The sequence below is a fragment of the Canis aureus genome, chromosome 16, assembly GCF_053574225.1.
Source record: "Canis aureus isolate CA01 chromosome 16, VMU_Caureus_v.1.0, whole genome shotgun sequence".
Taxonomy (NCBI): domain Eukaryota; kingdom Metazoa; phylum Chordata; class Mammalia; order Carnivora; family Canidae; genus Canis; species Canis aureus.
Window position 1 is genome coordinate 44,092,380 of NC_135626.1, and position 23,087 is coordinate 44,115,466.

Here is a 23,087-nt window from a genome sequence, read left to right on the forward strand (position 1 = left end):
ATGTGTAACTTTGCTCAAATTAGTCACACCACTTTCTCCTTGAGTGTTATCTAACCACCCACAAGTTGGCTCAATTCTGACCCAAACAAAAGGCAAGCTAAACACACAAAAGGAACAGACTTCTTGCTGTGACAGTCCTGGTCATAGTCTTTAATATTCTGGCATCTCCTTAATTTTAGTTGCAAGTCCAGGGAAGGCTTTTCCTGTGCCATCTATAAATAGAACTCAATAGTACATTACCAGAACACTAGAAGGTCAGTTAATAACCTAATAGCTCATCAAAGAGTGTGTCTTTCAGGTAAGTGCTAGTTGGAGACAGCTATTTTGCTCTTGTGCAGCAGACTTGATGTGCTGGCTTCTGTCTAGGAAAGCCTTGAATTAGAGGTCTACTGAACAATTTTTGTGGTTCAGCCATTATGCTAGGTGCCTTGTTTTGTGAGGTTATTTTGGATTATTTTCCCAAAGTAGAGACAGAATGTCCTCAATTACCCATTGTTTGGAAAAGTCTCACATGAGATGTGAAGAGTACATAGTCGTGAAAAGACTGGCCAAGTTTGTGGGTGAGTAGATATTTTTCTGGGGCAGAGCCAACTAACTAATCAAGTAGTAACCTAACCCAAGAATTTGGTCTCACAAAAATTATCCTTTAATAGTACTTCTCAAAATTTTCCACTAAAAGAAAAACCTGGAAAAAAAACAAAAAACAAAAGAAATGAATATGTTATCTTTATCCCTACCCCAGATCCTAGAGGATCTGAGATTATAACACAAAGGATTGGGCTCAAGCTCAAAATATTCCGGTTTTAGGATTTTTTTTTTTAATCTATGCTCATTTTGAATGCTGGATATATATCTCAAGATACCTGAATTATAAAAGTAATTCTTTAAACTGCTTATCAGTTCAATTATTTGATTCCTCTTATTCTCAATCCAAATTCTGGAGTTAAATTAATGCTTCTGAAAGGTACACCATGTTTATCTTGTGGCTTCTCGTAGTTCCTGGCATATTGTTACTACCATGAACATAGTCATTTGGAAGCAGCACTCCTACATGAGAAAGATAGATTACATGCAAATATAGGAGAGAGTATATAGTAGCTGAAAAATTTTGTGTGAATGTGAAGTTAACGGAAGAGGAGATGATGCCATTAGAAGGATAGACCATGGATGTCTTTTAAGGTAACCTGTTCTTTTGTCTTAATTAAGAGAAATTACTTTCTCTTTGACCAAATTACACGGTTAAAAGACTATAGCACTGAAAATGCTGCATTAAATTAATGGATACTTCTACACCCAAATGATCACATTTTTATTTATTTTTTTAAAGATTGATTATTTATTTATTTGACAGAGAGTACAGCAGGCAGAAGGAACGGGAGAAGCAGACTCCCTACTGAGCAGGAACTCCAATATAGGGCTCAATTCCAGAACCCTGTGATCACAACCTGAGCTGAAGGCAGATGCTTAGCTGACTGAGCCACTCAAGCACCCTAAATGATCACATTTTTTGGCATATCTATTTTGTGGAATTAAAAATGAAATAACTAATAAAGTATAGTTCTTAATGTCTTTTATAGAAACTGAAGCTTCCAACTTATCATGTCTGTATGACAAAATACAATCAGGGTGAAAATGCCTTATGTCGCTGTAATGGTTAATTTTATGTATCCATGTGGTTAGGCTATGTTGTCCAGTTCTTTGGTCAATCATCATTCTAGATTTTTTTTTTAAGATATTTGTGAGATGTGATTAACATTTACAATGTGTACACCTTCAGCAAAGCAGATGACCCTCCAAAATGTGTGTGGCCCACATCCATGCAGTTGAAAGTATTAAGAACTAAAATTGAAGTTTCCCAAAGGAGAAGTAGTTCCACCTCAAGACTTGCAACATAAGAAACTGCCTAAGTTTCCTGCCTGCTGGTCTAACTAGCAAAGTTTGGATTCAACACTATAATATTGGGGCACCTGGGGTGGTTGATTAAGTGTCCAACTCTTGATTTAAACTCAGGTCATGACCTCAGGGTCCTGGGATCCAGCCCCACAATGGACTCTGCACTCAGCAGGAAGTCTGCTTGAGGATTCACTGTCCCTCTCCCTCTGCACACACCCCCATTTGCATTCTTTCTGTCTCTAAAAACAAATAAATATTTTTAAAAAGACTTCAATATCAACTCTTACCTTAATTTCCAACCTGCCACCTAACCCCACAGATTTGAGACTTGCCTTCCCTGACAATCACATGACCGATTCTTAAGAGTAAATCTTTTTCTGTCTCTTCTTCTCTATATATCCTATTGGTCCTGGTTCTCTGGAGAACCCTGGAACCTCTGGAATTTGGTAATAGAATTACCAAACTAAGGGAAAGAAGATCACAAATGTAAGGCAATGAAAAATCTTATATAAAATGGTTCATAAAATAAAATAAAATAAAATAAAATGGTTCATAGTAAAAACAATTATTTCAAGGATAAATGGGTAGCTCAGTCGGTTGAGTGTCTGACTCTGCGTTTTGGCTCAGGTCATGATCTCAGTGGGATTGAGCCCAACCAAGGTTGGGTTATGCTTGAGGATTCTCTCCTTCAGACCCTCCCCTCCCTCACATATGCACACGTGCCTGATGTCTCTCAAATAAATAAATAAAATTTAAAAAAAATCTCAGTGTTTAAACATTCTAAATTTTAAAAGCACACCCTGAGAAATACCCACATGCCTCAAACAAGGCTATCCCCCTATTGCTTTTGTGAAAAAAAGTTCAATGGGTGGGTGTGCTAATCCTATCTTATTTTATCATGGTCCTAGGCCATTGAATTGCCCTTAATTATGTACAGACCCTGTCTTTTTCTGCCAGACTGAGGGCAGGGACCAAGTTTTTGTTATCTTTGTATCCAGATTGAATAAAAGATTATTGATTGCATGGAACATGGTTCTAATTTAAAATGGGATATAATGGAAAATTAAAATTCACCATAATAAAATATGATTTTGGTCATGTTTGCTTGAACATACCTTTTTCTTTAAAAAGAAAAAGAAGAAGAAATAGTTGAATGTTTGCTTTTAAGTGAAAAGAACAAATCTATGGAATATAATCTAAAGCCCTTTAACTATCTGAAGTCTTTTAAACTGTACTCATATAAGTAAAATAAAATTAAGAATTGAGGTGATATTTCTGGACCATATTTAAGGTAACAATCACCTTTATTTGGAATTGTCAAGTAAATCTACTTTGGGGCTGTTTCTTACGCAGATGATTAACTTTTCCCAAATTTCCTTTGCATCTGTGGACAGTTTCAGGCCTATTTTTGAGAGTGAATGTGGAGCCAAGGTAACTGGAAAAAGTTGTATTTAAAAGTGAGAAGCCTCTTTTTGTACGTTTTATATCTGAATCCTTTATTTTAGTGTAGAAAACCCTGGGAGAAAATAGTAGATCCCATCTTTTTCATGCAAGAGCAGCTATAAAAAAAACAAAGCCATCCACTCCTTACATTTTAATAACCACAAAGTCCAGGGTATGTGCAGCCTAAAAGATGATGATGAGATTTCCCCTCCAAGTTCTCTGAGGCTGGCCAGTTGAGAAGGCAGGAAGCAACTAAGCAACTGTCTCTGCATTAGAATTTTTCAGTGCAATGCATTTCAGAGTGCAGACAAGCCACTTTTTTCCTCCCAGAAGCTGAGCTCTTGAGCCTAGCAACCTTAACCAAAAAACAACATATCTGAGTTTATTTCAGTGCTGATAGATGTGATGGACTAAATGTTCATACCTTCCCAAAATTCATACATTAAATCCTAATCCCCAATGTAATGGTATTAGGAGGTGGGACTTTGGGGGGAGGTAATTAGGTCATAAGGGTGAAGCCCTCATGAATGTGGTTAGTGCTCTTATAAAAGAAAATGTGCCCAGAAAGCTCTCTTGTCTTTTGTGCCCTGTGAGGATCTAGTGAGAAGATGACCCTCTGTGAACCAGAAAATGGGTCTCACCAAACCCTGAACAATATGTAATCTTAATGTTGAGCTTCCAGTATCCAGGACTATGAAAAATAAACGCTTATTGTTTAACCCGCCAAATCTGTAGTATTTTTGATACAAAGCCTGAATGGACTAAGATAAAATGCATCTGAGAAGGACTGTTTGTTCAGAGCCCTTATTCCCATGGTTTCCAGTAAAGGGACCATTTGAAGATGCTAAGACAGATGGACGAACTGCTGGTCATTATTTGCTAAAAGCTGAGAGAAGAGCACATCCTAATTAGGGGAGAGGCATTTGGAGAAAGCCTTCTAATGCTGTTTACTGCCCAAGAAAACTATTTTTGCTTTGTAGCCCCCTGGCTGTTAGCAACAGCTGGCATTGGCCAAAGAAGGCCTGGTTTCTATGGTGATGAAATTTGTGTGCTCCTTACAAGTCTTATTTCATAAGCACATCATTGGCCTCAACACAATCTTGATATTAAGATACCTTTTTATTATTCCAGTGATCAAACTAGAGGAGCCATGTCTTTATTTACTTCATCCCCACTTCTGTATTTTCTTCTACATCACCTGCCTACCATCTACAATGCTCTTCCTCACCATCTTTCTACTTATTCAAATTTATACCTCCGTATGGTCTTTTAAAATTTCTCAAAAAGCCATCTCTGACACATTTAGGCTGCGGAATCCTCTCCATTTTGGAAAAAATTCTGGCACATGACCTCATCTACAACTACTCTTCCCCTTGGAATTTTGCTTCTGGCACACTAATCTCCTTGCCAGGCACACTCAGAACCTTGCCCTAGCTGTTCCATCTACCTGCACTGTGCTTCTCCAAGGTATTTATATTGCTCACTTCCTCACAGCCTCCAGGTCTTTGATCAAATATCACCTACTTGGGGAAGCCCTCTTCGACAATCCTGCTTAAAAATGTAAACCTGTGACAGACAGCTTTAAAGATGGCTCCCTAAGATCCCTGTTTCCCGGTGTTCATGTTCTTGTGAAATCCCCTCCCCTTGAGTCTTGGCTGGAATAAGTGACTCACTTCTAATGAATAGAAGTTGGCCAAACTGAGGGGATGTCACTTTCAAGATTAGGTTTGAAAAAGACTCTGTCTCTGTCTTGTTTACTTGCTGCTTGCTCTAATGGAAACCAGCTGCCATGTTTTGAGATATTTTATGGAGAGGCCCACATGGCAAGGAACTGAGTAAGGACTCTCGCCAACAGCTAGTGGAAAGCTGAGCCTCCCCCCCACCCCCATCCAACTGCCTCAAAGGAACCAATCCTGCCAAGTACCATGTGATTGAGCTTGGAAGAGAATCCTCCCCCATGCAAGGCGCTTGAGATGGTTAGTCCCAATGGACACTTTGACTGCAGCATGTGATCTAGAGGACCCAGATGAGCCTGGATTCCTGACCCAGAAAACTAGAGATGACAAATGATTGTTGTTCTGAGACATTTTTGGGGAAATTTGTTACACAGCAATAGATAACAAGTACAGCACTCTCACTCCTCTACCTCCTCCCCAACGCCCAGTAATTCCTTCCTCCATCATGTTTTTCTCTATACTGCTTATCACTACTAACATGCTTTTAATTTTACTTCTTGGTAGACTCCCCCAACATCTCCTAAAATGTAAGATTCATAGAGGCAGGAATTTTTGTCTTTTTCTAGTCATCAGTATGTCCTTTTCATCAATATATATCTAATCAATGCCTGGCACAGAATAGTCAGTCAATAAATATTTGGTGAATGAATACATGTCAATATATGCATTGACAAATCATCTGTTTTTCCTCTTTCATTAGTCTTAAATTCCCAAAGAAAGTGGTTTCACCCATTAAACAATCTCTCATACAACCCATAACTTTAGAACTTTTTTTGTTATTTAATAAATATTTGCTCAGAGAATAAATTAATGAATAAATCAGGGAAAAATGTCTCTTGCTAAGTGCAGTACCAATTAAATCAGGGAAATGACAGGATGACCCATTATTTCGATGTCAGTGTCTTAAAAGGGTTAAGGAGCTGAGGCTATAATGGTAAAATAAAAACAAAAACAAATTTAAAAAAAAAGAAAAGAATAAAGAGAGAGAGGGAGAATTCTGGAGTTTGCTTTTCTACAAACAATATGTAGGTCATTGCCTTCCTAAGAAAATGAACTTATTTCTTTCCCATTATCCGAAAAAATCTATTAATGGAAAAAACAAATAAAATTTCCTCCTTTCTGGAAGAACTGCTTTTACCAATGTGACATAAGTAATTGTATATGCCTAGAAAAGAAGAGAAGTGCCAGCCATCACTTTGTAAAAAGAATCAAGGTAAATTCTTGAGAGTTAAGGCTTCAGTCATGTTGAGTTACAGAGCTATGATGATAGACTCCCAGGTATGTTTAAAACAATATCCATGAACAAGACATCACTCACGGGCTCATAGGAAGAGAGTGTTGGTGACCTACATGTTCTCAACCACATCCACACACAAGGACCACACATGAAAGATCTTTTATGAGCATTTCCTCTTTGTCCTTTGTATCAAGCCTGTTAACTCTCAATATTCACCAGATTAGAAAAGGTACGGTGTTGTGTGGTAATAAGAACCATGCACATTTTATTCTTAAAGTTAGGCTGAGTCCACTCTTCCTAGAACAAGGAGGTAACATAGGATATTTGGGGATAAATTCGTATGGGACAAAAGTGGGACAATTTGTTCAGATAATGGGTTTTACAAATTTGAAAAAGGTTCACCTAAATATATAAGTTATTTTGGTAACTAATATTTGCTCTAAATATCCTTCATATGTCTATCATCTTCCCTAGAACTACATTTTTTGCCAATTCCTAACTTTTAACTAACTGATATCTAAGCCTTCACTTGTACTCACCACTAATATATATAATGGAAGAAACCTAGTTATTCAATATCCTTGAAAACTCTTGTTCTCTTGCAAGTCAAAATAGACTTACTTAGGAAAATGTGTTAAAACAGCATCCTACTCAAGTCTTTTCTTCCAGTGTCAAATGTGGTCATGGTCTTGTTTTGTATGAAACTAATGTCTTAGATTTACCACAATTCTCATGTTCTAAAAATAATCATCATAAGCAGGAGTTACATATATTCGTTACCCCTGGTCCCTCGCTGTATCTTCCTCCTCTCTGTCTCTGTCTCTCTCTTTCTTCCTCTTTCTCTCCCTCTGCTGATTTGAATGGACTTGAATTCTGGATCCTGTACACTTTTAAACCTTTTAGCTTCATTTCAAGAACTCCTTAAATGGCATTCTACAAAACAGCTGCAGTTTAGGCTCTTCGTGTCACTTTACTGGTTAAGATCTGACATAGGGAGTGGTTGGCCTACAGTTTCCAAACTAAAGTGGCAAAGATACATTAGTCTATTCTTTCTTCCTAAGGCTCTGACTCTTGCCTAGCTGTAATTAATACTTAGCAGAAATACTCCATCCAGTTCTATTTTCCTAAGGAGCTTTCCTTTCAGTTCATATGATCATCTAAGAGCTTAATGCACCTGATCAAAATCCACTTGGTTTGTAGAAAAGTTCGTACTTATCACCTGTAACTACTGCCAACAGAAACAATTCAGTTGTATATGATAGAGAATTCATCTTCCAGAGGGCAAAGATCAACATGTCAATATCTGTCTAAGTAAATACTCAAGAACAAAATTTCTAAGATTTTAATGCATGAAAAAAAAAGCTTTAGAGAAATTAAAGTGAACACAACAGAATAAAATTCTCTACTTCTAGCTTATGTTAAAATAAGTCTAGAATTGGGCATCTGGCTGGCTCAGTCAGTAGAGCACACTACTCTTGATCTCAAGGTCATGAATTCAAGGAGCATAGAGCTTACTTAAAAAAAAAATAGCCTCACACAAGATTGGAAAAAAAAAGAGGAGGATTTTAACATAAATCTATAAACATGCATACTTTTATTTCCTCTCATATCATTATCTACAATTCTTGGAAAAAATTAACCTATTTTTCTTGAAAATTTTTGAGGGGGTGTGTAAAAGCACATTTCAATGCTTGAAGTTACATACCCATAAATGTATATACACTTATATATGCAGTTATTTGCTTTCAAAAGAAATTATAAACTACTCCATCTGGTACTGAATATGGAATATAATAAAGTCACTTTTAGATATCTACATATATAGTGTCATGTAAAAGCTGACACTTTGAGAATACTTTTGACCAAAATTTCAAAAGAACTCAAGGTATATGACACACTAGTTAAAGCACTCGCATAGGAAATTAAATTATCTTAATTGCATTTAGCTCAACATTGACATTGACATTGCTGGACACAGAGCATTGCTGCCCCTTAAACAGAGGCCAGCAAGAGCAAAGCATAGGCTGAATGACTTTGTATAATAACAAAATAGAGCAATGCTTACCTTTTAATTCACTCTCCCTGCAGAGGATCTATGAGCTGGGTGCTCCCAGCTGAGCAATGGTAAAAATGTTCTTTAGTTAATAATAAAGGAAAGAAAACTCCAGACACCAAGAACCCGAGTTAACCATTGACACAGGTTTGTTCCTACAGTTCCACCTGAGAATCTACACAGGGAGCCCTTGGCATCTTATAAAGCAAGCGATAGCCGGTCAGCTGAGACAGAGGTTACCTCACTGCCCCGTCCCTCTGGAGGAGGTACAGCGTGAAGGGCATTCAAGCAAACCCTGACTAAGTTTTCATGAGGTCAGGGATATGAAGGAGGAAGATTTCCTGAGCCATAAATATGCTCAACAAATATTTACAAAACAGGGTTGTTGAGAGGTAACCTATGGAAATGCTTCTACTCAATGCAAAGAAATCCTTTTTACCAGAACTCCTGTCTACCTCTTAGCAAGTGAAGGCTGAGATCAAATCCCAATGAAAACTGAGACAGGACAACTAGAAATAGCTAAGCATCCATTCATTCCTTCATTCAACATGCCTTTAGTGATTAGTTACACTGTACGGTGCAGTTCTAAAGAACTAGCATCTTTGACTAAGACTGATAAACGGAAGATGGAGATTGAGGGAGGGTCCTCCCTCCTCCAACCACAAGGACCAGAGCTTAGGACAGTAATGATTAATAAAAAACACAGTCTTTGGTTCACATCCAGGACGCACAGTCTTAGAGTTACTCTGCCCTAGCAATAGGTCCTAAGAGGTGAAATGAAATGGCGAGTAGATTGTGTGGTCAAGCTAGCTGACCAGAGGTCAGAAAACTGAAGAATGAAGAAGTGAAGAGATGGCTTTAAAATGGTAGAGCCAAGAGAAAGGTCCAGAAAATTGTGAAAGGCAGCCACAAGAAACTAAAAAAATAACAATCCCAAGTTCTTCAGGACCTGGGGGAGCTGTATCTAGAAAAGTTCAAAAGGAAGATTGTGCAGACAAGGAATTAATATATGTCTTTTCTCCAAAGAGCATTGGCAACTGGGGGACCCAGGAGGCCCCATCCGATTTGTTCAGCCCTCCAAATTTAGGGGGTCATTTATGGGTTCTGACCATAGTTGGCATTTTGAAGTTTGGGCTTCCCCCACCCCATTTTTAAAAGCATGAATCGCTGAGGAAGCAAGATATGAATTTTAATGTTAGTGTTATTACCGGGTTTGTGATAGTGGGAGCTATGTACCCTGTCTGCATCCCAGTTGTCTCATCTGTAAAATAAGGATGATAAAAACAAGCACAAGACCTACCTTAGGAAGATTATTAGTGTCCCAAACCTGCTCGCTGTCATTAGGGATTTGACATTTTAACAGGAGCACTGATTGGCAACCTGCTACACAGCACCGGGCCTAAGAGTCTGAACCCTCTAAAGGATGTATCTTTTCAATTACCAGTAAATGTTAGGGAGGTGATGGACACAGAGTTGCCTCTTCTGCAGAGAAATCTGAATACCAGGGAACTAGGGCACGTCTGTACTAACTGAGGCAACTTCCACTGTGGTTTATCCACAATAAATCTGACTTGGTCATGTAGTGAGTATTTTATCACTTTCTCTGCTTGATTCCTTCCTTGTTTGAAAGCTGAGCTCCCTTTGTTAGCATTCCATCTGAAAGAACTTTTACAAGAACACCACGGTACACGTAACACCCTCCACTCCGCGAGGACCATTTCAGGAAAGGTAGCTTTGTTTGGGTGAGTGTTTGGATTGATCTGAGAAGATGAGACATCTAAACACAGCCTAAAAAAGACCGCAGAGAAGAGCAGGACAGCAGGCAAGATAGAGGACTTGGATGGTTTCCCAACTCCAACTGAGTCAGAAAATCACAGCGTGGCTTCATTCCTTTGTTTGAAGTAAATTCCCAGAACATCAGACACACCCATACTCACATGTAAGTAGAAAAACACTTTCTAAAGCCAGATGAAAATGATATCTGGGTTGGCTTTTCTGTTGCATGTCTATGCCTCCTAAATCTACCTTAACTGAAAATTAACTTCACTGAAGCTCAGCTTTGGTGAACTGCAATCCTCCCTGAAACAGAAAGAGATACCAAGGCAAATCAAAGGGGCCAGTGGGCATTAGGATTTGTCAAGTAACCAGAGGATGAAAGAATCCATTAATAAAGTGTAAAAACTTTAAGTGATAAAAAATTCTCTTTTTCCATAATCTGTACTTTATTGCCATTCAATGATTTTAGTAATGGCCTAAAAAAGGAGTTGGATTATACAAAGAGGTTACTTGTTATGTAGAAGTGTGGTATTATCACTCTGTCATTGAAAAATTGTTTTTGTTTGTTCAGCCCGATTCCTGTTTTTTTGTTGTTGTTGTTTATTTGTTTTTTTTGTTTGTTTGTTTTTAAGTCCTGTGAGCTAAAAACAAGTTTAAATGGTGACGGCACAATTAAAAGAAGAAGATTCTGTGACATTTGGAAATTTTATGAAATTCAAATTTCAGTGTCCATAAATCAAGTTTTTTTGGAATACAGCCACACTCACTGGTTTGCATATTGTCAATGGTTGTTTTCAGTCTACAATAGTAGAGTCCGGTGGCCCTCAGAGCCTCAACAGAGACCATGTAGCCATCAAAGACTAAAATATTTAGTATCTGGTGCTTTACAGAAAAATGTTTGCCAATCTCCACACTTGCTAACATACACAATTCACTCTTCTCCAATGACAATGTTCTTCTTCTCTGATTAATGATTAATACAGAGTTAATGCCAAGTCGACTGTATAATCTAATATGTTTCTATCATACAATCCAGCAATAATCCTCCTTGGTCTTTACCCAAAAGAGTTAAAAACTTTGCCCACACAAAAACCTACACATTGGCATTTGGAGCAGCTCTATTCACAGTTGCCAAAACCTGGAACCAACCAAGATGTTCTTCAGTTGGTGAATGGATAAGTAAACTGTGGTTAAAGCACGAAGGAATCTTAAATACATATTACTAAGTGAAAGAAGCCAATCTGAGACGGCTACATACCATATGATTCCAACTATACGACATTCCAGAAAAGGCAAAACTATGGAGATAGTGGAAAGATTTGGGGAAGGGTAGCATGGAGAAAATAGGCAAAGCCCAGAGAACTTTCAGAGCAGTGGAAATACTCCTTAAAGTTTTAAAATGAATGATTCATGTCATTTTGCATTTGTCCAAACTCATAGAATATACAACACCAAGAATGAACCCTAAGGTAAGCTATAGGTGTGGTGCTTGTGATGGGTCCCTGCCGGTTCCCTCTTGATGAAAAAAAAAAAAAAATGCACCACTCTAGTAAGTGATGTTGGTAATGGAATTAGCTATGCATGAGTTGGGGCAGGGACTAGATGGGAAATCTGTACCTTTCCTCAATTTTACTAAAAACCTACAACTGCTTTATAAAAAGCTGAAAAATCTTTTTAAAAAAATCCTATCTTGGGGCACCTGGGTAGCTGAGTCAGTTAAGTGTCTGCCTTTGTCTCAGGTCATGATCCCAGGGTCCTGGCTCAGTGGAGAGCCTACTTCTCCTTCTGTCTCTGCTCCTCCCCTGCTCATGCCCTCTCTCCAGTGCATACGCACTCTCTCTCTCTCTCTGTCTTTCTGTCAAATAAAAAAAAAAATCTTAAAAAAAATTTTTGAAATCCTATCTTTCCTTCAAGTTCTTTTTACTAAATCCTTCCCTGTCTACTGTAAATATCAATTTATAATTTATTTTAAAAATGATTTTAAGAAAGAACAAACTTTCTAAGGGCACCGTTCTTTTTAATTTATATATTACAGTCCTTTGTTACACACATCATTTCATTTACTGAATTTTATTTTTTTATTTTTTTAAAATATTTTATTTATTTATTCATGAGAGACACACACAGAGAGAGAGAGAGAGAGAGAGAGAGAGGCAGAGACACAGGCAGAGGGAGAAGCAGGCTCCCCACAGGGAGCCCGATGCGGGACTCGATCCTGGGACCCCAGGATCACATCCTGGGCCAAAGGCAGGGGCTAAATCACTGAGCCACCCAGAGATGCCCCCCCCCCTTTTTTTAAATATTTTATTTCATTTACTGAATTTTAAATAGTAGTGGGTAAGGATTAACTTGAGTCTTAACGATCTTTGAATCCAACAATGCATCTAGCAGACACCTGTGACACTGTAGATGCTAAGCAATGAATGCTTTTCTTAAACAAGTATGCCATATTTGGGGGGGGGTGTCTAAACAATTATTCTTTTTTAACTCCCCTGGACTCTTTTCTTTTGTCCAAGGTCTTTTGTCCATTTCCTACTTGTTCTGACACCGATGAAGACCTTCTTGCTGCCCAGCTACTCTACTCAACATCATAATTACTAGAAGATGCCTACATTTTTGTTTTTTGTTTGTTTGTTTGTTTTCTCTTCATCATCCTCTCAGATTTTTCTTTGTTGTATCTCATTTCACTTGAAAGATTGAAATGTACTCTTTTCCAAACCCTCCAGAATATATATGATAAGCAGCAGAGGAAAATGGGGGGTGGGGGGAGTTAATCTGAATTTACTTTCTTTTTTTTTCTTTTTTTAAGATTTTATTTATTTATTCATGAATGACACTGAGAGAGAGGCAGAGACACAGGCAGAGAGAGAAGCAGGCTCCCTGTGGGGAGCCCAATGGTGGATTCGATCCTGGGACCCTGGGATCACCACCTGACCTGAAGGCAGATGCTCAACCACTGAGCCACCCAGGCATCCTTGAATTTGCTCTCTTAAGGAGCAATCCAGTCCAGCATTTTTTATATGATGATGTCCTACATTTCAACAAATGATTTAAATAAAAATGATGAAGTTAACTGTATCAAAAAAAAGCCTGGTATACTGAATCATGCAAAGAGGCTAACAGCTGCATTATCCTTCCTAGAGGAGGAAAAAATGGAAAGAATACCTTTAAAAATCCCTCACAGATATTAAAGTGATATATGTGTTTTTTGGAGATAATATGAAGAAGAGTGCAAAGAAAGCAATAAAGATTCATCACAAGCCTGACTGCCCTTCGGTAAGACGATTTGTCTTCTTTTGCCCTATTGTTTTAAGATAAAATTGAGATTCAAATTGTATTAGCAGTTTTAATTCCTGTTTTTTAACCTTGGTCAAGGACCTCTTAATGTAAAAGAATGCATTCCCCTTAACCTTGGAATTCCCAACATCCAGGAGATACAAGACAAGCAGGTCTTTGGAGGCCTGTGTGCTGGCTTCCCAGTCCCCCCATCCCACCCATATTTACTGGTAAGGTTGATACCGTGCTGTGGGCATTAACTGAAACTGTGCCTGCAGAGAGCCTTCTAAACTGGCAAGCATGCCACAGATGTGATGCAACATTTGAAGGCATGCCCAAGCATTAGGCAAATCCTGATCCTGTGCAACAAACGCCTGTATGTTGAGAAGCTGTCACTCTCCTCAAGGAAGCGTGCCTTCTGAGGGAATGAGGATCACATCAAAGGCGGCTCACTGGATTTCCAAAGACACCCTCCTTTTAGAGAGAGACCATTTTTGCTTTTATTAATCCTGTCTTTGTCTATCCTCGGGAAGATTTGAGGTAATTACCTGGATACTTCAAGCTCCAAATCCCCTAACTTCCTTACCACACCAATTACTTCATTAGGAGAAAAACTTGAGGGAGACCCATTTACCTGCCCAGTTGGTTCACTTCTTCCTCACTTTTCCCATTGGAGGCAGAGTCTTGTCCTTCTGTGCTTGTGCCCTTTTGTCCTCTGTCAAACTTCAGGGATGAATTATAGAAAGGAAGGTTCTTGTTGCCTCATTCCCTTCCAAGTCAGTTTTTTTTTTCCTATGCTTTCCTCCCCCCATCCCCCCTAAGTAAGAATTAAAAGTGATATTTCATTTGACAGCTGGTAACTAATCCCACCTTAGCAGGAAGGAGAACAGGAAGCCAGCAAAGCAATTTTCCATTCCGATGTCCCTTTCAATTTTTTTCCACATCAGGTACTTTTCAAAATCTAGACGTTTCCAGTGAGTCTGTCTATCTTCTTGTTTGGTCTCCTGGAGTCACATGTCCTTTAACTTCTTCTGCACCACCGATGAAAACCCTGACTGAACTGATGTTTGTAATTGAAGGAGGGAGAACTTGAGAACTTTTGAAATTCCAGAGGGAATATAACTGAAATGGGATTCCTTTGCTTATGCAAACGGGATTTTGGCTTTTGTAAAGATAAAGTTCACCCAGCGAGTCCCCCAAACCACACATCAAAATGCTTCATATTGTAATGAGAACTACAACTTCGACTCCTGAAATAAGTCTCTGCTCAACTATTTCCCCTGCCAGGCTGTCTTCCTCCCTTCTCCTCCTGCCTCCCATCTTTCCTTCCTTCTTCTCTCTCTTCCTTCCTTTCTCCATCCTTTCCTCCTTCCTTTTCTCTCTGCCTACCTCCCTCCCCTATTCATTTCTTCCTTTCTTTTCTGTTTAAATACTAAAGGGCTCTGTGCATTTTAATATGTTCCAGCCTTCCAGAATGTATATGAAGCAGAAGAAAAAGGAAAGAGTCAAGGAAAGAGTTGACTTGAATTTGTTTTGTCAAGGAACAACTCATTTCAGCATTTTCGTAAGACAATGTATGATATTCCAATGAATGATTTTTAGAAAGATTTATTAATTTATTTAAGAGAGAGAGAGAGAGAATGCATGCGTGCATGGGGGTGGGGACGGGAGGGGGTAGGCAGAAGGGGGAGGGAATCCCAAGCAGACTCCTCACTGAGCCCAGAGCCCGAGGCAGGGCTCCATCCCAGGACCCCCAAGATCATGAACTATGCTGAAATCAAGAGTCAGACACTTAACTGACTAAACCACCCAAATACTCCCAATGATTTTTTTTTAATGATGAAATTATTGTTTCCCAAAGTGGGTGATTTGTACAAGATATGAAAGAACTATATTCACGTAAGTTGCTGTCATTTCAAATGAAACAATTTAAGATGATGTCTACAGAAACATGTTAAATTCTGTATAAATCACATTTAACATTGCTCTGTTTTTCTGAATTTTTAAAAAAATTTCCAAGTGCATATTTTTACTGAAGTGATAACAATTAGTATCTAAATAAAAGAAATAAATACCTACTGAGTGCATGATAGTAGCAGGGACCTCTTTCAATGCTTCTGATGTATTAACTCACTTATTTTTCTCACTTAACCAGTGGGTAAGCTGAGGAAAGCACCGGTGTCTTATATACCTGCTCAAGACCCCATATCTAATCAATAATGGCCCCAGGAAGTCTGGCTATAGAACCAGAGATCTTAACCACTTGTTTTTGTCTAGGTATCAGCCGAGCAAATCTTTCTTTAGTTTAAAAATTATATTGTCTTGATTAGATATCAACGAGGAGTCCTGGACTGAATTTCACCCGCCCCCCAGATGAAAGCAAAATCATCTCAAATTATAGCCACTAGAGATCAGTTTTTGCATCTCTGGTTCTAAATACAGTTAATAAAATAGGCAAATACATCTAAGTTATAAGGAAAATCTCAATATCTGGTTTAGATAGTCTCTTTTTGACAGACTTAAAGTTCAAGGTAAGACAAATGTATTGGGTAAATTTATTTCTTCGCATAAGATTTTGTATGATTATTCAGTGTGTGCTAAATAATTCACCCAACTCAGATGGATTTCCATCTGTAAGGAACTTCTCAGCCTGCCTCCAGTACCCAGCTGCAGAGTGCCCCTGCCTGACCTCTAGATTCCCTGAGAGATCCCATGTGAAGGTCAGTGCCAGCTCCTTCGGGTCCTTTCAAACCCTGACCACGTTTCATTTGAGTTTCATATTATAGCTCATATTCTTGTGATAAAGTCCATTCTCTGCCTATTTTACTTGTTTACTTGTTTGAATATACTCAAATTCCTAGGACTTTTGGATCACTCACAAACCAGTAAAGAAACATCACTAAATTATAACTCCTTGAATCTTTTCACTGAATCTCATACCTGTTATGTAATAAAGCAGATGTAGAATTAGAATTTCTGAATTTTTCTAGAAGGAGGGAGGAGAAAAAAAAGAATAGGGCAGAAGATAGGAAAGCATCCTCATCTTTTGGAATAGGTTAGGTCAAGATATATATATACATATATATATATCTTGACTTAACCCTATTTATATAATATAAAATTTATATTTATATATAAAATTTATAACCTATTTAATAATATAAATTTATATAAAATTTTTAAAAATTTATATATATGCATATATAACATTCGATTTAGGGCAGCCCGGGTGGCTCAGCAGTTCAGCGACGCCTTGGGCCCAGGTGGTGATCCTGGAGACCCGGGATCGAGTCCCATGTCAGGCACCCTGCATGGAGCCTGCTTCTCCATCTGCCTGTGTCTCTACCTTTCTCTCTCTCTCTCTCTGTGTCTCATGAATAAATAATTAAATTATTATTTTTTTATTTAACACACATTTACTGAGCACCAGGCAATGTGTGTATAGTGTTCCTAACACTACTGTTAATGGACTAAAATAAGACATGGTCCCCTGCCTTTCCTCAAGGGATATTAGTCTAGTAGGACAATATAATAAGCATGGAAGCAACAACAACAAAACTGTTGAATCTGAAGTCCCTGGGAGGCTCAGTGGTTGAGTATCTGCCTTTGGCTTGGGGTGGGGGGTGATCCTGGGGTCTCGGGATCGAATCCTGCATCGGGCATCCTGTAGGGAGCCTACTTCTCCTTCTGCCTATGTCTCTGCCTCTCTCTGTGTGTCTCTCGTGAAAGAATAAATAAATAAAATCTTTTTTTTAAAAAAAGGTTGAATTTTAGGTAATATGAATGCTTAAAAGAAGCACAAACCCAACTGGTATGAGATCAACATACGGACAATTTAATCCACTGGTGATCAGCAAAAGTTGCACTCAAGTGGTAATTTCATGAATTTTCAAGAGGTATAAAAGTTTATGCACGTATTCTGAACCTAAAGAAAAACATGAACAAAGACAGAATAGAGAAACTATTGGGGAGAAAACAGTGTTACAGGTTGATGTGGTTTGGGGCACCTCCTATGAAGCAACTGCTGAAAAAAGCGGTGCCAGATCCTGGGAGAATTTCATCTTTCACAGAGGATCCTGTGTTCGCTGTGGTAGGCAATGTGGGGCCAACCAAAGGCCAGAGTCAGAATGGGAATCTGCTCACAAATTTGAGTAGAAAAAGACAATGCGTGGGGGAGGCGCATAAAAAAAGGGGGTTGAACAAATCAGGAGTCATTTATTAATGAGAGCTGAAGTTAGTGAGTAGAGAGAGAATTAGGCAAAAATAAACAGAATAAAAATGGTTTTATGTTATTTAGCAGTTGATAAAACTAAGCAATAAAGCAGAGAAGAGCCAAAGATAATTCTGATTTTTCATGATCTGAGTATGTGGGAAGAATTCTGCTGAAGATTCTTTGCTTCTTAATGAGAAAAATATTTTTCAATGGCATCAACTAAGTACAAGCAACCAATGTACAAGCAATGTTACCAGAAAGTCAGAAAACTGGGTTCTACCTCTGGACTGAAAATGAACCACAGTTATGACCCTTGTCAAGACACTATGTTTTTGTAGCTTTGTTTTCTGGTATGCAAGGTAGGGTTGGATGATCACCATTATTTCTTCTAAATATTTAATTTCTGTGTTCCATATTAAATGAAGCTTCATAAATAAGAACAGGGATTGTCTTTTGTTTTGTCTACACTGCAAAATCAATGACTAACGCTAGTACCTACACTGTCGCATGGGCTCAAATAAATACATGCTTAATGAATGAGTGAATGAATAAATCAACAAAAGACTGTGTGTTTATATCAAGATGAAAGGACTGATCAATTCAGTTTTTGTTTTTTGGGTGTGTGTGTGTGTGTGTGTGTGTGTGTGTTTAAGATTTTATTTATTTATTTATTTGAGAGAGAACAAGAGCGATTACAGAGGGAGAAGGAAAGAGAAAAGCCAACTCGCCCCTGAGCAGGTAGCCAATGTGGGCCTCAATCCCAGGACCTGAGCTAAAGGCAGAAGCTTAACCGACTGAGCCACCCAGGCACCCCTTGTTTTTGTTTTTAAGTCAAAGTAGCCATTTGAAGCTTTAGCTTCAGTATTAGAGCTGGATTAGACACCAAAAAATTATAGTCACACTTCTATAGTCTTCAAAGTTATTTGCTATGGCTCATATGCTAATGTTCCCAGCCATTATTACTCTTCAAAATGGAAGATTTCTGTACATTTCTGTAGATCCCTTATTCCCATTGCTATCTCTACAGGTTGCTAATACTATATAAAATAGAGATCTAGTTGAGACTGAGATGGAAGGAGTTACTTTGAAATTTCACTGGTTTGGAAATCTTGCATTTGGTTGTAGATTTCTATAGTGCTGTTTGAAGATAAAATACATCTTGAATGTTTTTTTTTTCCTACAATAAATTGACTGACTCTATTTATAATGCCATTAATTTGGTACCTTGTAAATCACAATCCAGCTTAGAAAGCACCATATTTCACATTGAACTATTGCATCGATTCACAAGGCCAAAAATGAAGAGGCCAAAATTCAGCAGAACTGTGTAGACAAACCTCTGCACACAGTTATTCTAGAAAGTGTATTCATAGTTTCTCCTTTTCTGATCTATGAGTTTCAAAAGCAGGTTGCTAAGTATTAATACATTCTCTTCCCCACAACAAAAACACACATTACAAAATATCTTAATATTTAACACTATATATACAAAATACCTAGATGATAGATTGAATGTAATGAAGATACTTGAAGTTGTATCTAACGGCCTATGTGCTACCTTATCCCAATCCCAATCCCTGCTATTTTTCCTTCTTATTTGAAATTTAATAATATAATGAATTGGATATGCAAACCATTTAGTCTATGCTATAGACTAAAAGTATAATAAGATAAAATTGGACCTTCATAAGATAAAATAAAACATTAATAATAAATACTTTGTAAGATAAAATAATACTTTGTAAGATTACATTTAATATTACCCCAAATAATACTTTGTAAGCATAAAATAATACTTTGTAAGATTATATTTAATATTATCCCAAATAAGTAAATGTACAGTGTTCATTTCAATAACTTATGAATCACAGAAGGTGTTTTTATGCTGATTTGCACTCATATTACAGCAAAGATGTAATTACATTGTTTATCCAGAGTATTTTAATAAGCTCAGTGTTAGCATTATATTCTTAATAGTGAATTTAGGAGGAAGTTTAAATGAAACTATTCTCCTCTCTTATGCAAACTGTAATCTCTATGAAGTGGGATTTGGTAGAAGAAAGAGATGTCACTGTGTGTACATGTGTGTATGTGTGTCTGTCTGCTTTGATGGAAGAGCTAAGAAACTAATGGAGTAACATTCCTGTTATTTACAGGAATAAAATGTTCTTGAGTGGGTGAGATGGCTACGCTCTCTTAATAATGGGAAATAGGAATATTAGCACTACATTTCCGATTACTGAACCCATCTATTTTGTTTCGCCTGCCCACAGAGCAGAAAGACATACATTGTTCTGGCAGGACTGAATATGCAAGGTTGACCTTCTCGTTCCCCTTGAACCAATTTTCACAAAATGGAACCCAGTAAAAGAAAACACAGGGATCCCCAAATGCATACTGAAAAGTAATCCATTTTTCACTCATCAGATAACAGCACTTAATGACTTGGGTAACCCAACTTCACTCTCCTATGGCCTTAATGAAAAGGCCAGTTCATTCCATTAGGAAATCAGTGAGATGAATCGTAATGAAAAACCATGATTCTTTGCCAGGATTTAGCAAAGGCCATGAATAGCCCAGCTTAAAAGTTGAATTTCTTGTTTTCCTTCCTGTGTGGCTCTCTTTGAAAAGACAAGAAAATGGTCCATTTGGTCTTTGGAAAACCCATCTCAAAGTGTGAGGCACTGCCAACTGGTTAGGTTCATCCCAGGTAAATGAAGCCACAGGAGAATTAGGAATAAAATGACCAGAGGGCAAATTTGCAAATGAAGACAAAGTAACATGTTTAGGTTTTCCTGCTAATGTAGGGAGGATAGTGAACAGTTTGTATTTCATAGGAAAGAGCACCTTCTGGGCATGGAGTCCTGACACATGAAAGTGTTTTGTGCCTCCTCCCTTCCCCCATTCCCATCACCCATGAGTTCTCCTCTCTGATGTAGTGGTTCTGCTGTAACATGACATGAGTGTTCTTAAAGATCACCATGCTACACATGATCTAGGGGGAAAAGAAGGACTTAGAGGAAAACAGGGTGGGGGCATAATACTCAAAAGTTTGGTCAGTAATATGTTAAAAAATGAAATAAAAAAAAAGTAGAACCCTAACAGAAGGAATGGCCAAGTTTTACACTTCTCAGTATTTTTGTTTGTTTGTTTTTTGTTTGTTTGGTTTTTAAAAAAAAATTTTTTTTTACACTTCTCAGTATTAAGGAATGCATAAATACTACAATAAATATGGTATTTGCCTTGAGAAAGGCCTGAGGTTTCCTTGTGGCCGTGGACATCAGAAGAAAGGTTCATAGATTATGAGTTATTACAAAGTGGTAGAAGGAAGATTATCTGAAATCTAATGGAAAGTTGTAAGACCAAGGATGGGTGCATGAGTCCGTAACACATGTGGTGCACTGAAATGATGGGTAGATGTCCAAGGATTGTGCAGGTGGGTTTTGTGTATTTTTGTGCCACTCAGACCAGGTAGTACAGTTGTTTTCACTCACCTAGTGTTTCTTGAGGACAAAATCACATCTAGGCAAACACACAGCTGGCTCAAATTTCATATTATGCTCACATTGTTTCCTTGTATAGCAAATGTACTGGAACTAACTTACATTTTCAAAACATGTGTTACAGCAGGACTGACTATATATTCTCACATTATATTTATTTAATACCTAAACAGTCAAATGAAGAGTTCAAGATTTTCTCATCTTGTGGAGATTTCCAGATAGCTGCTCAGGGTTGTGTTGACATATTATATCATTCTACCTCTATAGTCATTAATTGGCCCCAATGGTACCATTCCCCTACTCATGCTAGAGGACCATAATTATGGTGGAATTGAAGAAATTGATCAAGAGCTTCCTTTCTTCTTGCATGATGGAGTGCCTAATTGATCGGATTGATTGTATTATGTTATCCTTCCAACTCCTCTTCCATCTTCTATCCTGCTAGGTTTTGTTTTTGTTTTTTGTTTTTATAATTCTTCTATTTGTTCCAGATCTTAATCTCAGTATTCTATAGCATATCAACTTAGCATTGCTACATTCTGAAAATTTCTTATCCTTGAAATCTTCTTTTCTAATTTCCTTTACAGTTGGATTTTGTTGTTACTGTTTTGTTGTTTTGTTGTTGTTCCAAGTCTGTGACACTAATCCACTCACACAAAATACCCAAAGCAAATGCTTTTCACTATATCTCATCTGGTTTTTCAATAGTGTGCAGAGTTCAGAATCTTCTCTGTCTAGGAATCTTATTCACTCTTTGGAAAAGATTTTACAAGGATCCAACATAAATATAAAATAACAGGAACACCCACACCATGCTTGGCCTCTTTTTCAGCATGTTTTTAATGCTAATCCAAGAAAACAGCCTGTAAAATATGCACACACGTATGTACATTGCAGATCTTCTTGTAAACATCCCTTCTGTGATTAAATTGATTCCTGAGGAATTGGTTAAGACAAGCAGTACCAAAGGTCACTTTCAAAACTTCCTGTGCCCCTGAGAATGTTTTGTGTTAATAATATGCATTAGTTTTATAGCCACTTAAGAAGACCTCGTTTATGTCAAACCAGAAACAGAGAGCCAAGATTAAACTAGGGTAAAACCCTACCACTTCTATAGAATCAAAAGAATGCAGACTTCTGGAAACAAAAGAAAGCCGAGTTTGGAAAGACTCACTGAAAGTCTCAATCTCTTGATATTTTATCCGAAAGCCTCCACACAAACAAAAAGCAACAGGTAACTGTGTCATACAGGGACAGAGGCTGTGTGTTGATCAGCTAGGATGATAGATGAGAAACACAGGAAAGAGCCAGACCTAGGATCACAATTTTTAAAAAGTAAAACAACAGAGGAGTTGGATTCTCCATGCTAATAAACTCACTAAACAGGATTTCTTTGCCATTGTAAATAAAGTAAAAATCTTAGAGAACCTTTTAAACTTCACATTTAGGGATGTGTGTTTCTTCATTTTCTTGAATACAAATAAGCAAATATCAATCAATCAATCACAGGCCCCTTCCGGGGCAAACTTGGCTTGAATCATCAAATGGGGATACCACGTGAGAACAATATTTGCTTTCTCCAGTTAATAGAAAATCAGCAGATGTTTCAGAGAGAGAACATGGCTTCATGGACAGTATTAAACCATCTTACCTACATCGCTTTGAAGACAAATGTTTCCATTTCCTTTACGGAGCCAATATATTTTGCTTTCTCAGAGTAGCACAACACAATTCCATAAACCATAGATGGCTGGTGAGTCACTTCTTTTCTTCTCTTTTTTTCCTAGAGATCAGAGATTATCAGAGCTTGAAATTTGAATGTTGTGTAACTACCCCAACTCTCCAACATTGCTCATGAAATTTCTGAAGTTTTAAGCAGAGAAGGAAAACACGTTTTAAAAAAATCAGATTCTTTTTAAAGTGGGAACTCAAATTACCAATGTCCTGCCCTTACTGG

General features: G+C 37.8%; 1 protein-coding gene and 1 long non-coding RNA gene across 7 annotated transcripts in view; one reads left to right on the forward strand and one right to left on the reverse strand.

Moving 5' to 3' along the window:
* The window catches only part of KCNJ16 (potassium inwardly rectifying channel subfamily J member 16), a 70,380-nt gene extending 47,461 nt beyond the window's left edge, over nucleotides 1–22,919 (reverse strand). For 2 of the 4 annotated variants that reach the window (XM_077853635.1, XM_077853638.1), the window contains exon 1: nucleotides 8,375–8,543. The gene's annotated coding sequence lies outside the window, so the exon portion shown is untranslated. Of the gene's footprint in view, nucleotides 1–863; nucleotides 886–8,374; nucleotides 8,544–22,781 lie in introns of those variants that run through there. The other 2 variants (XM_077853636.1, XM_077853637.1) reach the window with 2 other exon arrangements.
* The window catches only part of LOC144286758 (uncharacterized), a 180,153-nt gene that overhangs the window by 76,015 nt on the left and 81,051 nt on the right, over nucleotides 1–23,087 (forward strand). The gene's annotated exons all lie outside the window — the stretch shown is intronic.